At 35.2% G+C, this 15,102-nt stretch overlaps 1 long non-coding RNA gene and 1 pseudogene across 1 annotated transcript; both read left to right on the top strand.

Annotated features, from left to right (window-relative positions):
* Positions 1–4,874: 4,874 nt before the first annotated feature.
* LOC133878178 (uncharacterized) lies at positions 4,875–8,677 on the top strand. The gene is made up of 3 exons (XR_009901846.1): positions 4,875–5,234; positions 7,081–7,180; positions 8,396–8,677. It is a non-coding gene; the product is annotated as an uncharacterized LOC133878178 (long non-coding RNA).
* A 4,311-nt stretch (positions 8,678–12,988) lies between these two features.
* Positions 12,989–15,102, top strand: LOC133878177 (L-type lectin-domain containing receptor kinase SIT2-like; annotated as a pseudogene).

Genomic DNA, 15,102 nt, shown 5'->3' on the forward strand with positions numbered 1-15,102 from the left:
GATAAAAAGTTTTGGCCTATATATTTAACAATGTTAGCCACCCTAAAACCATTTAAAATGTTAAGTTTTGGTTATTGGCTTGGAGGTAATATTATTATTTTTAAAGCATTATTCCATAACTTTTTTGTTTTTGAAGTAAAATGCATAACTTCGATATGGTTTCCTAATCTCCCCTTCTGAAACAAATCCTTCTTGCTTGGTGTATGGATTCTCTTTAAATTCTTTTGTAAATTATTTAATTTTCAGTGTATGAATCGGAGCCGGCTCCTGAAGGGTACAAGGAAACGGAGAGGTAGTATCCAAGACCAGTTCACGTGGTTTCTAAGAAGCATGTACGTGTTGGCATGCAGTGTTAATCTTGGTGGTGGTGATCAGAACGAAAAGCAAAAGCCTACAATGATTGAAACTGTGACTGCCGATCAGAAGTTCTCACCATCGAATGAAAAAACTCATGCGATTGCTTCAAAATTTCAAGCCCTCACCCTCACTGTTTTAGCTCCGGCAGCTTCACAAACCATTTCATGTGAGGAAGCTCCACAACCCTTGTCATGCCGGTGGCCAGCTCCACAAACTTACTCAACCCTAGCAACTCCGCAAGCTTATTCAGCCCCAGCTTCTCCACATAGCGGAAATGCTAGTTTTGGAGAGCAAATTTGGGATATGGGTGTGGTGGAGAAGGTGAAAGAGGCTGTCACTTCTTTGCTCCGGAATGAGTCGTCCAAATATAGTACAGTTGCAAATTCAGCTACAAACACGCAGATTTCCGCCAATGCATGTTCGGTGGCTAAAAGCTAACCGTCACACCTTCCGATCTCCACCAATGCTCATGAGGGTATTTCCTATTATTTTTTTAGAAAACTTTCCTTATCACCTTTAATCTTTCTTCACTTTTTGCAACATACTCATAAACTCTAAAAACTGTCAATTTAGTATATTCATCTTTTAATTTTTTCCATTTTCACCTATTTGTTATGATTTTCAGTTAAATTCTGTTAAAATTCTCAAAATACTTTTTTTTTAATATATATATATATATATAAATTTCAAAAATTTAAGCATGGGTATTTTTGCAAATTCCGTTTAATCATAACCAACACCTAAACCTTTGCAATTTTTTTCTTAAAAAAAAGAGGGTTATTTTAAGAATTTGGATACCATTCCATTAGGATTTAACGAAAAATTCTAACAAATGAGTGAAATTGAAAAAGATTGAAGGATAAATACATTAAATTGACACTTTTTAAAGTTTATGAATATTATTATAAAAGTGATGAAAAATTAGGGCTTGTAAATGAAGTTTTTTTTTTTTTTTTTTTTTTTTTTTTTTTTTTTTTTCACTATTTGCTGTTGAATTTCACATCCTGAATATGTATGTGAAGAAAAGTTCAAGAGCGAATTATTCTGTCAAAGTTATTCCTTTCTGGACTTTGTTATAACAATTCATATCTGATGGGTCTTTGTCTAGTGCAGTTGGCGATGAAGAGAATAATGGAAGAATAATCCAAGCCAATAGATGCTCTGTTTGTTTAGACGTAAAATAGTTTTCGTCGTAAAATATTTTTGATGAAATTATTTTCAGAAAAATAATTTTTTCTAAAATATTTTTCAGCGTTTGGCTCGGACGAAAAAATTACGAAAGGCGAAAATGCAACTATTGCTTGAATCCGTCAACGTTCGGTCGCCGTTGCAGGGTTCCGGCGAGCATGTTTGGCCGGATTCGGCCAAAATAGCCGGATTCGACCAGCTTCTGACCATGGCCAGATTTCGGCATCCGGCGACGGTGGCTGGATGTCGCTGGATTCCGGTGGCCGGATGTTGCTGGATTCTGGTGCTGCCTGGATTTCGATGACCGACCATTGCCGGATTTCGACAATCAAATATCAAACGTGCGTGCAAGGATGATGAGTTTAATTTCGAAAAACAATTTACGGTTTTCATCGTTTTTCAAAAATTAAAAAAGCTTTTATGGTTAAACCGAAAATAATTTTTGTTGACCATTATTTTCGCCCCTACCAAACACCATAAAATGTCGAAATTATTTTTCAAAAATCATTTTACGCCGAAACAAACGAAGCATGAGAGAGGAATGCAACGGTTGATAAAGAATCAAATTTCTGAACCATGTACGAGTTTTAGGTATCAATAAGTAGTTTCTCGAGATGATCATTTCTTCTGTTTGAATAAGCCATAAAAGATATATAGTCACCAATAAACAGTTTCTGCAGCTCTAAATGTTCAAAAATGTCCAAATCAATGCAACAAATGTGGACCTTTAGTTTTACATATTAAAAAAAAAGGGTCATGGATGATCATTGAATGCACTGATTATTCCAAATCAGTTAATTGGTGTTAACTTAAATTTGTCTTTTTCTTATCTGTTTAATTAAGCTTTTAAGATAAGTATTAATTTAACATGGAATAAATGTTGTCAGTGCACTTGTAAAGTTTGTGTTCCACATTGGTAAAGTATAAAGAAAAATAGTAGTATTTTTTTTTTTTTTTTTGAAAAGATAAAACTCAGCTTTCTTGAAATCACTACATCATACAAATCATGATCCCATAAGAGCGGATCTAGGGATAGTAGACTTTTCCCTAACAACCAAACTAGAAATACACTCATATACCTCTTCCAGCCAACAATCATCAATCTTATGCACAACAGCTTCCTTAGCTAAAGTGTGAGCCACCTCATTGAGTTCTCTCGGTACATGCGCAAAGATGGCTTTTCTAAAACCTTCTAGCTCTCTAATATCACTTTCGGTAGGAGGGGGTGAATTGATATTTGAGATTACTTGAGAAACATCCCCTTTAAAAAATGACTTGAAGAAAGCCCACCTCCTTACAAAATAAAACTGCTTTCAAAGCTTAGTGGACCCAAGTTCATTAGCTTAAGCTTTTGGACTAGAAGTTGTATTCCAAAGCTCCAATACACCCAAAGACAAAAAAACATGTTTGTTGGTTGAATTTGTTGCGAGTGTATCTCATATTAAAAAAATAAAAAATAAAGAAAATGAGTAGTCAATCAACTTGAGTGATGTCCAAATATGTATAGGTTTACTCTTGCGATTCTCTCCCTAATAATTCCCTCCTTTAGAGCACTAGCAGCAGACACTCAACTATTTTTCTTAACTGTTGCTGAGGTTCGAGAAGCTCTTGACAGAGGGTATTCTTTCAATAATGTAACATTGATTTTGCTTTTCTGGTTGGTTCTTTCCCACTTTTGTTGATGCCCATTTGCTCATAAGTGTTCTGAGTCAATCCTGTTCTGGTTTCAGTCATGGGTTCTCGCTAATTTTTCTGCATAGATAGCTGTGTTCGTCTTTGTCAATGCCCATTTGCTTCAATTTGTTCTGAATAATCCCAAATGCATTTTGTGATAATGGGTTCTCGTTAATTCGGTGGTTGTTGCTCTCATAACCTCTCAACGACGAGCTGCTGTTGGATGGAATATCAAGGCTGAACAAAGAAGAAGATGTGGAAGAAGAAGAGATGAGGGTTGCGTGAAGGCATGAAGAAGAGAGAGTCAGAGAGAGATGTGTTTTCTTTTATTAAAATATTAGATTGGGTAACTACAGTGCTACCAAATGTATTGAGTAGCACTATAGCTATCCAAAGATGGAGCCCTAATATAGGGCAATTGCTATGACTTTTTTTTTTTAAAAAAAAAAATTTAAATTTTTTCTATTTTAGAGAAGAGAACTATTTATAAAGCATTTGCTACTAATGCTCTTACAAGGAACATCAACATCAAATTGACAAGACCTTCCTAATAAGACACGATCCCATCCATTCCAAGCACATAAAAAATAATGGTATTATTATAATGCGAGTAATAATGACAAAGTGTACACATTTTGTACCTAACTCCTTTGTATTTATTTTTTATTTTTTTATTTTTTAAAAAAATTACTTGAGACACTTTGTAGACCTTTATAGTTTATATTCAATTTATTTATTTATTTTTTTTTAAAAAAAATTTGTTTGACACACTTTGTATACAACAACATTACTCTTATAATAATGGTCCATGGATATAGGAATGCGACAAATTTAATAATTCTTCTTAAAAAATTGCAAGGTATTAGTCCATGAAAATAAATTTGGCAATATTACTACTTCCTCTAGAAATTCTACCTCATATGGCCCAATACATGAAATTAGAATTGACAATTTTTAACATGACTTGTGAACACGATATGAATTTAATACAAAATTAAAGGGTTTTGATTGAAGAGTCAGATCCCTTTAATTAAATAAGTCGGGTTATGCTTGACTTATATAGTCTTATTCATATGTTTTGATATAACCCGAACTCGACACACGATATGACTTGCGAACTCGATACGAACCCAATACAAAATTTAGAGAGTTAAGGGTCATGAAGAGATTTACTCGTTTAATTAAATAGGTCGAGTTATAGTTGACCTATATAATCTTATATCCGTACTGTAAAGACCAAGAAATTAAATAGGGAATTTAACAATTAAAAGATTATATTTATTAAATAGTTGAGACTAATAAGTATATCTTAGGTAATAATATTTATGCTAAGAAAATAAAATAAGTCTGTGTTAAAATAATAGAACTGTAGTGATAATGATAATGAGTTCTAATAGAATAAATAATTAATTGAATAGATTGAATGTAATTAAAATAAATGTGGGGGGTTAAATGTAAATGGGTAAATGATAGAATTATTAGAAATAAGGGTCTTGATGTAATTAATAGAAGTTGAGGTTTTAAAATAAAGAGAAATCTCTTCCTTGCCACGTGTCAGCTTGTTATTGGTCTATGGAAGATTGCATTATCCCTTCCCTTTATTTCTCCACCAAACACATGTCCTTTTCCCTTTTCTCTTTCTTTTCTTTCTTCTTTTTCTTTCTTTTTTTCCTTTCTCCCTTGGCATTCACGCACAGCCCCTATTCCCTTTTCTTTCCTTTTCTCTTCTTCTTCTTCCATTCCTCCCTTCTTATCACACACGTACCGCCCTCTCCATTTCTTCCTATCTCTTTTCTTCGGCACACACACGCGCACACCCCCAACCATGAGAGACCGATTGAGAGAGAGAGAGAACCGATATAAGCTTGAGAACCCGTTGAACCCATGAACCCGAAACCAACAAAGAGAGACCCGATCCTTCGGTGGGTTGTTCATGGGTCGACACCAACGTAGCCAAAGGTGCGATTTTCAGGGATTTTTGGTGGAATTTTCGGTGTAGAATGAAAATCCCCTATGTAAGTAACTTCCTACAAATTCTTTTGATTTTACTTATAATTATTGTTACTTTATGCTAAGTATTTTGAGGAGAGAATTTATAGAACCATGTGGGTTTTGGTTGGCCGATTGCTTGTGTTTGGCCGGTTGCTTGGTGTGGGTTGTGATCTCCCCTGTTTCGGTTGGTCATGGGTATAGAGTTGCGTTTATGATATTTTGTATTTTAGGTATTTTCTTTTTGGACTCAATTGTGTATGTGTATTTTGGGGTTTTGCTTGATGGGAATTCCAGGAAGTTGTGTTTATGGGCTATAGCTCTTGGGGTGCTTTTGATGGGTGTTCTATGAAATTCAAGTATGGTTTTGAAATTGTAAATTGATGATTATGTTAACTTATGATTAATACTCTATTGAAGATTATTGGTGCATGATCGGAAAGTGATTTTGAAGAGTAGTTTACGGAAATCCAAATCTGGATTTAGGAGTTTTTAATGGAGTGATAATGTTGGTTTACGGTTATTTGAAGCCCTCATTTGCTAGGAATTATATATGAATTTGTGTTGGGTTGCAAGTATGGTTATGTGATTTGTATTGAGTTAGACTTGTAGTCTTGATTTTGGGTTTTTGATGTAAAAGTTGATTATTAACCTAAGGATGGATTGTTAATTGTTGGTTGAAGAAAGGTTTAAAATTGAATAGAGAATGTTTGGTGGAATATGGTTTAGTTGATGATTGTAGTTAATCTTTGCGTTGTCTTGTTGGAGAAGGGTTTGAAGTTAATGTATTTAGACTCTTTGTATAGATGACAAATATGGTTAGGAATTAAAGTTGGGCCTTTATTATGCTTATATGAACCGAATGAGACCAAAGGACTTTAGTCTTAGCACCATATGAGAAAATGAAACAAACAATGAAGGAAAACGAATAATTAAATAATTAAAGTGTAATAAATGAATATATATTATAATATGCGATTGTAAGTTAGTTTAATAAGAGTTATTAAATTATAATGTTAAATAAGATTAAAAGTTCTAAATCTAAACTACTTACATGGTTAGTAGTTAATAAGGATAAAACATTGAATATATTAGAAATTGTATTTAAGGATAAGAAACGAAATAAGCTATAAATCTAAAGCTTAATATTTACATCATAAGGGACAACGATTAGGATAAGAACGTCAAAGAATGGTAAATTGTCCAAATAAACCTTAAGACAACAAATATAAAATAGTGACATTATAGAAATACATAAATAGACTCCAAAGTCAATTGATAATAAAACTAGATGATTAGTGTGTCTACTTATGCAATATGAAATACCTAAGCGTATTATGGGTTTATGCCTAACTTAATAAGCACTTTATACATATGTACACATATATATGTATATGGATTGAATACACTTAGCTTAAATGGATAACCAACTATAAGGCTTATAGTCAATAATGATAATAAGGGAACGTGGTAGCCAATTTACCTATATATGTATACCAAGTGTTAGATCAGGTTTAAGCCTATTAAGCGTTGCATGTGTGTATATATATATACATACACATACACAGACATATACATGAATATGACTCCGGTAAATAATGCTAAGTTAGTACATAAGCAATAAGCTATAAAAATAGTAACAATAATGACAATATGATGTAACGATAATAAAGAGACATAAAATAACAAATGTGTCTTAAAGATTATAGTGGAACAAAATATGAACCTAAACCTAAGTGTTAACCTAAGAGTAGCTAAAAGTGTCGAATTAAGCTTTACAAGCTGGTTATGCGACGTGTGAGCACGCGGGTAGATAAGATGCTATAGAGTATGGGATTCAATAGTGTAGTCTAACGTTACCAATGTTTGCAGGATCGTGTTCGGATTGGAGACTTTAATTGGTTCTCCAATCTAGAGTTCAAGTAACTAGAACACGGGGGAATGTTGGAGTCATGAGTCCAATGCAGCTAAGGTGAGTATTCTACTCACTGAGAAGTATTATTTTCATATATGATGAATTGCAAAATGTATAGTGTTTTACAAATCTGAACCAACTGTATGTTGATTATGATCTGTTTTGGATGCTTTGAGTACTTTTGAGTATATTGAAATTATGATGATGTTTTGAAATATGAATATGATATGTGATTTTAGAGTGAGTATAAGTTGGAGATTTAAGTTATGAAAATCGTCTAAGAAATGACATGTAGAACTGTTTATGTTTTATAAAGAAAGCATGTGTTAAAAGCATGATTATGAAATTAAATGTATAGTATTTAAGCATGAGCATTGAGCATTGAGCATGAAACATGAACGCATAAACAAACTATTAGGGGGATCCATGCCCCATAGGCATGAACTAGAAGGGGGATATACGCCCCATAGGCATGAACTAGAAGGGGGATATACGCCCCAGGGGGATCTACGCCCCAAACACATGAACTAGAAGGGGGATATACGCCCTAGGGGGATCTACGCCCCAAACGCATGAACTAGTGGGGGATCTACGCCCCAGGGGGATCTACGCCCCAAACGCATGAACTAGTGGGGGATATACGCCCCTTACGTATGAACTAGTGGGGGGACATACGCCCCATACGAACACACGCATGAACTATGGGGGGACCGACGCCCCAGGAGGATTTACGCCCCATACGAATGACACATGAACTAGTATTGGGAGATTTATGCCCCTTAGGAACATACACATGAACTAGATTTGGGGGACCAACGCCCCATAGGAATACAACAGAAACTTACATGAGCATGTATAGCATGGTTTTCATGAGTGTGATGTTTTTATACTATGAGTAGTTTTGCTAGACGTATTAGTATACATAAGAGTCTCAATGGAAAAGAATTTATGTATATTTCTATCGGATGGTTGCATGATTTAAATGCCATTGTTTCCTATAACGTATCTTCTACATATAATCTTAGCTGTCTAGTATGTTTAAATGTTTTTTATTAGTCGGTGTTTGCTATATCAGCTATGGGGATTTTCAAACAAAAGTTTATAAAATTGGTGGCTGATATAGTGTATGCATGACTAGAAAAAGAAGAGTTGGTTCTTTGCGAAAACTCAGTGAATAGTATACCTCTGAGGTCTTAGTGTATTTATTTATGCTAAGACGGTGGGCTCATAATTCCACCTATACGGATGTGGCAAACCCCCACAACCGTACAGATGTTTGTTTGGCTGCAGGTATTCCGGTCGTAGTCAATAGCATTGTAGAAGGGTACATCGGATGTTATGTTTGTAGCACGCTGCAACGGTCGTAATTGGTGGACCACGGGTCGTCCACTTGTTTATAAGTTTGGTTTATGGCTTGTGACGCGTGTGTCACTTAATCTTGTAAAGCCATTTCTGTTATGTATTTATATTGAGGAAAGACTTAAACAGATAGAAGTAATATGACTCTTTGTCTATGATTATTTGTAATAGAAGTTTATGTTATGATTTCCGCTATTTAGGTTTATGTTTCCGGCTGCATAGATGAATAGATGTTATATTCTGATGTATCATATGTTGGCTTTGCGACATATCGTCGTGCTACTGTGAAGACCTGTTTATATTATAAGAGATTAATGTATATGTAAATGTTTTGTACAACAACAACAACAACAAAAAAAAAAAAAATAATAAAAAAAAAAAAAACGGGTCGTCACACATACCTTAACACGATCTAAACTCGACACCCGAACATGAGCCACCACCCCTAAATGAAGCAGATCAACTTGTACAAGCTTGGGTTACTTGGGTACAAGAACATTAATTCATGCAAGTCAGCCTGCACATGATGAATAATAAAAATAAAAAAGCAGTATGTCTTCCGGTAGATCGCAATAATTTTTTTTAAGTTTTAAAATTTTTTAATTGAAAAATGACACGTGACAGAGGTATTATGGGAATATTTCGCTAAAATGGGCATTTTTCGAAGGTTTCAGTAGTTTGGGAGGACATGATGCAAATCTTGGTACTTTAGAGGGCCATTCGAAAAAATAATGGTAGTTTGGGAAGTTAAATTGTATTTTTTCCCAAAACAATTTAGTAAAGAAATGAAAGTTAACGACTGCATGTTTGATTTGAATATTGATTATTTGCGATGTAGATGTAATAGCCTACAGTTTTATGCAGAATCTCGCTAGAATTTTATTTAAGCCTAGTAAGGGCGTCTTGGCCGCCAGACTTTCAGTTATATATATATATATATATATATATATATATATATATGTTCTTAGTTTTTAAATAATAAATATTTTAATAGTGATTTTTCTTCTATTTTCTTGCAATCCCTTCATTTTTTTCTTAGTTTTGTGGTGCCCCGCATAACCAGTTTTTCTTTCCCTGCACGTGGAGGTGGAAATAGGCATGAAACTGATGAAAGTATTGGCGATGCGTATGAACACGATAAGACAACACGTGATGAACAATTGACGCGCGATACGTTTACAATGACTGGAAGAGCAATTTGAGCGATTTGGGGATCAAATTGGCACACTGTTTGAGCAATTTGCCACCACAGAAGGTGCTGATGGGAGTTGCCGTCAACCAAATCAATGTTTCGTGGATGAGGATGACGAGTTTAATTCTATTATATGCAATAGAGAAAATATCAAAGATCGATCATTGTGAAACATTTTGTCATTTCATTTCTTGGAGCTGGCTAGCTGAGCTCGAATTAGCCATTGTATTTTCAATTGGAAGTTCAAGTTTCTCGAAATATCTGAATATTTAATCCATTAATCCTTCGTTCTATAATTTATTGACCGTTTATTCAGTTACAAATTACCAATAAAAATACCAAAATAAAGAGAGCATTACAGCAACCTTAAGGAAGTTTCAACTAGTGTCCCACCACATTGTTTTAAATGTGATGAACCTAAACATAGTATGACAGATTGTAGAAAGGGTGACCATTATTAATGCAGCGAAAGGTGGAGACAACAAGAATTTTCATAATCACTCCAAAAGGTATATGAAGTTTATCAAAAAGATAACTAGAATCTACTAAGAAAATAGAGAAACACCCATAAAAGAAATTTTATTCAATGAAGGATAATGAAAAATAACACTAAAACATGATTTTATATAGAGTACTACTGCAAATTATAATCCTAAGTTTAGTAAAATTAATCATGAACAAATTAAATAAGGACTCCCAATGACCTAATCCGATCCTTAAGGAATAGGAATTCTTAATTATTATAAATAAAGACTTTTAATTCTTAACAAACAAGATTCCTAATGAATTTATTGTTAGGAAATATATTTCCTATATTAAAAGGAAATATATTGTATTAATATTGTACGTTATTTTCCTTTCATACGGTTGATTGCATGTAATTGAGTTTGATTGTAATCAAATCAATCAATTTTTATCTATCTCAATTTTTATTGTAAAATGATCAACGAATAAAAGCATAATATAGTCCTTTTAGCTCTATCATGCAGATGTAAGTCATAGACCGAATCACGTAAAAACTATTGTCTCTATTTTATTATTCCTCTTTAATTTTCTTTATATTATCTTTTTCTTTCATTTATTACGACAAAAATACCCTTAAAAAATAGCAAAACCTAACTAACTTATCCCACGTGATGGATGATACTTCAACCGTTCATTTTGATTTTTGAGTATTGTTGAATTCCGTCCCTATCTTCTTTTGGAATTTTTAGAAACTTATTTGGAATGAAGTATTGCAATCTTGTGCCCTTCCAAAGCAAACACGTACACATATTGTCTCCTCCTTTACAGGGAACATCGACATCAAATTGCCAAGACATGATCCGCGTCCATTTCAAGCGCATCACAAATAACCTTATCATTATAATATTTGTCGGTTGAAATAGTTTATAGTTATCTTCACCCATCCAATTAATTAGGGTAATAAAAATTAACAAGTCCGTTCAATGACCCGTTCGATACTCACTTATATAAACTTGGTTTGTTTAATAAATAAACAGAATTTAAACATTTAATACTCGACTCTATTAGAGCCCTACATTTAATAAGGCAAGGGATGGTCTTCCCTTAATTGGCTCATTAGATGAAATTAGAATTGTTAATTTTTAACACGACTCGCGAATACGATATGAATTTAACACAAAATTAAAGGGTTATGATTGAAGAGTCAGATCTCTTTAATTAAATAGGTCGGGTTATGGTTGATCTATATAGTCTTATTCCTATACTTTAATATGACCCGAACCCAACACACGACATGATGACAGATAATTTTTTACATGATTTGCGAACTCGACACAAACCCAATACAAAATTAGAGAGTTAAGGTTGAAGAAATTTACTAGTTTAATTAAACGGACCAGATTATAGTTAACCTATATAAGCTTATATCCATATTTTGACATGATCTGAATTGGATATGCAAACATGAGCTACCACCCTAAATGAAGCAGATCAGCTTGTACAAGCTTGGGCAAGAACATTAATTCACTGCAGGCCTGCACACGATGAATAATAAAAGCTCCATGTACTCGGTGTACCATGAAAATACCTTAGGCATCACAAAATTGATTATTTAATTATTATGGATTGATATATCATAGCAATATATACACAATTACGTGAAGATGATGGGACCAAAACAAGTTTTCAATAGTCTCCCGTAACTTATTACAAACACACCCTGACGAGATTTTGGGCAAAATCAAAGCACGTACATGAAGGTTGAATTTTTTCTGAAACAAGTTTCGATTTTTTTTTTTTTTTTTTTTTCTCAAAAATAAGTAACCATAAAGTATGTCACTATTAGAATGGTAAAATGAACGTGATAATTGAGTTTAAATAGTCACATTACTCATTTATATATATATGACCGCCTATAAAAATCAAGTTGGGACAAGTAGTTGATATGAACCTTGCAATGAGGATAAAAATTGCTCATAGTTAGAGTTAACAATTTTTTAAAAAATTAATTAAGATTAATGAGTTAAGTTAGAATTGACCTGTATAATCTAATATTTATATCTCTACATAATTGTAAGTTTGACATGAGAACACAAATCGGCAAAGGAAGCCATAGAAAGAAAAAACAAAAAAAAATTCATTGAAAACACACCGAAGATATTTATTTCAAATGGTGGGAAGATTGCCAAGTACGAAGGTAATTAATATTGGGACAATTTTCTGTCCTTGTGGAGTTATTGGTTAGAAGGCATTAGAAGAATCTTTTTTCTATTGTCCTTTGAAAAAATGCAAAACGATAAATGATGAGTAATGACATCTGATCCATCAATAGGAAGAGGTTAAAAAGTCGTTTTCCTTATCACAATTTTTAGTCGGTCTTCTAATCTCTTTGGAGGGAAAGTGGTTGGGTCCACCAGTAAAGGTGATATCACAAGTGTATTGAGTCACAAGGATCCAAACACAATAACAGGAGTAAACCGGGGGGAGGGATACAACAAATAAGCCCAAAACAACAAAATAAAAACACAAACAGTAACAGCAGAAGTCCGGTAGGAGGAGGAGCAGTGGGAGCCAGCAGCCGTGACGGCGCGTGAGGTACACGAGCCGCCGAGGGGAGACCTCTCAGCAACAGGAAACGCCGGTTTCGTCCGGAAACCAAAGACTACTTTTTCAATCACAACCCCTAATTGACAGTCTACCCCTTTGGCTGTTTGTTAATCTTTTTAATTAAAAACTAAAAACAAAGAAAGAGGAAGAAAATTTCAGCCCTCTGTTTACACCAACAACCAAAAAAAAAAAAAAAAAACGCTTTCTGTTTAAAATTAGCAGGCTTTTTTCCTCTCTACCCAATGGCTACGTTTCTTAGATCACTTCATTTTCTAATACTTTTCTATGTTTCCAACATTCCAAGCAAGCCAAGCTGCATCTTGATGGAATTGCAGTAATCCACAGCAATGGTTTATTGCAGCTAACCAACATTTCATACCAGCAACCTGGTCACGCTTTTTACCAATTTCCTATAAAATTCAACACAAGTACTTCATCAACTTTAACTTCGTCTCTTTCATTTTCTACAAACTTTGTGTTTGCCATGGTTCCTCAAGTGCAAAATTTTGGTGGTCATGGCATTGCCTTCACCATCAGTCCCACGAGGGACTTCACCCATGCCGAAGCACATCAATCTATGGGGCTCTTCAATTCTTCCAATAACGGCCTTCCTGAAAATCACATCTTGGCCATCGAGCTTGATACTGTTAAGAACGCTGAATTTGGAGATATTGATAACAACCATGTGGGAATCGATGTCAACGGCCTGGAATCCGTTGAATCAGCTCCTGCAACGTATTTTACCGATAAAGAAGGGAAGAATATAAGCTTGGGGCTCAGGAGTGGAAATCCAATGCATCTTTGGATAGACTATAATGAAGCAGAGAAGTTACTGAATGTAACACTTGCCCCAACCAAAATCCCAAAACCAAACAGGCCTCTCTTGTCAAGACACATCGATCTGTCTCAAATTCTCTTGGAATCCATGTATGTCGGTTTCTCTTCAACCTCAGGCACTACACTTGTAAGTTACCACTACATTCTGGGATGGAGCTTTAATAAAAGTGGACCATCACAAAGCCTTGAAATTTCGAGACTTCCTCCACTTCCCAGACACGAGAAAAGAGCGAAACCAGGCCCAGTGATAACAACTTCTCTCATAGCAGTAGCTCTTGTGCTGATAACCGTCACCGGAGCTGCTTACATTTTGAGGAGGAAGAAATATGAAGAAATACGTGAAGATTGGGAGGAAGAGTATGGTCCCCACAGGTTCAGCTATAAGAGTCTCCACAAAGCAACCAAAGGTTTCAAAGACACGGAGCTTCTTGGAAAAGGAGGTTTCGGAAAGGTTTATATGGGAATACTTCCTTCGTCTAATCTTCAAGTTGCAGTGAAGAGAGTCTCCCATGATTCTAAACAAGGGATGAAGGAATTTGTTGCTGAGATCGTTAGCATGGGAAGACTGAGGCATAGGAACTTGGTGCAGCTCCTGGGCTATTGCCGACAAAGGGGAGAACTCCTATTGGTCTATGATTATATGCCCAACGGAAGCCTTGACAAGTTCTTATATAGCAATGAAAATCCAAACCTTAACTGGTTTCAACGATTTCGAATCATCAGAGGAGTAGCAGCTGGCCTTCTTTACCTCCATGAAGAGTGGGAACAGGTTGTTCTGCACCGAGATGTAAAAGCAAGCAATGTTCTATTAGATGCTGAATTAAATGGAAGGCTTGGAGATTTTGGACTTGCCAGATTATACGACCATGGAACCAATCCTCAAACCACCCATGTAGTTGGGACTGTGGGTTATTTGGCTCCAGAGCTTACTAGAACAGGAAGGGCAACCACTTGCAGTGATGTGTTTGCTTTTGGGGCTTTCATTCTCGAAGTGGCTTGTGGAAGGAGGCCGATAGGGGTACTGGCCCAAGGGGTGATTTTGGTTGATTGGGTCTCTGAGTGCTGGAGAAAAGATGCTATCCTTGATGCCAGTGACCCAAGATTGGAAGGTAATTATGTGGTGGAGGAAATGGAATTGGTTTTGAAAATAGGCCTATTTTGCTCACATGCAATGCCAACAGCTAGGCCTAGCATGAGGCAAGTGATGCAGCTGTTGGATGGCGATGTTGATCTGCAAGAATTACCACGTGACAGTGCTTTTGGTCCATTTGCAAGTTCTGAATCATCTGATTTCATGTCATTTCCTTTTACCCTGGCTTCTGCCCCTTCCATGGGTAGCACTGATTCAATCCTGAAAAGTGGTCGTTGAATCGACTGCATGTCTGATGCTAGATCTTGAAGCTATGCATGGGACCAATCAAGCAGTGCGACATAGAAAGCTTATAGATCACTTGGAGGTTGGAGTGAAGAGAGGAAAAACTTGTGATGAATATGTTGTATATACCGTTTCTTTCACTAA

This window comes from Alnus glutinosa, chromosome 9, assembly GCF_958979055.1.
Source record: "Alnus glutinosa chromosome 9, dhAlnGlut1.1, whole genome shotgun sequence".
Taxonomy (NCBI): domain Eukaryota; kingdom Viridiplantae; phylum Streptophyta; class Magnoliopsida; order Fagales; family Betulaceae; genus Alnus; species Alnus glutinosa.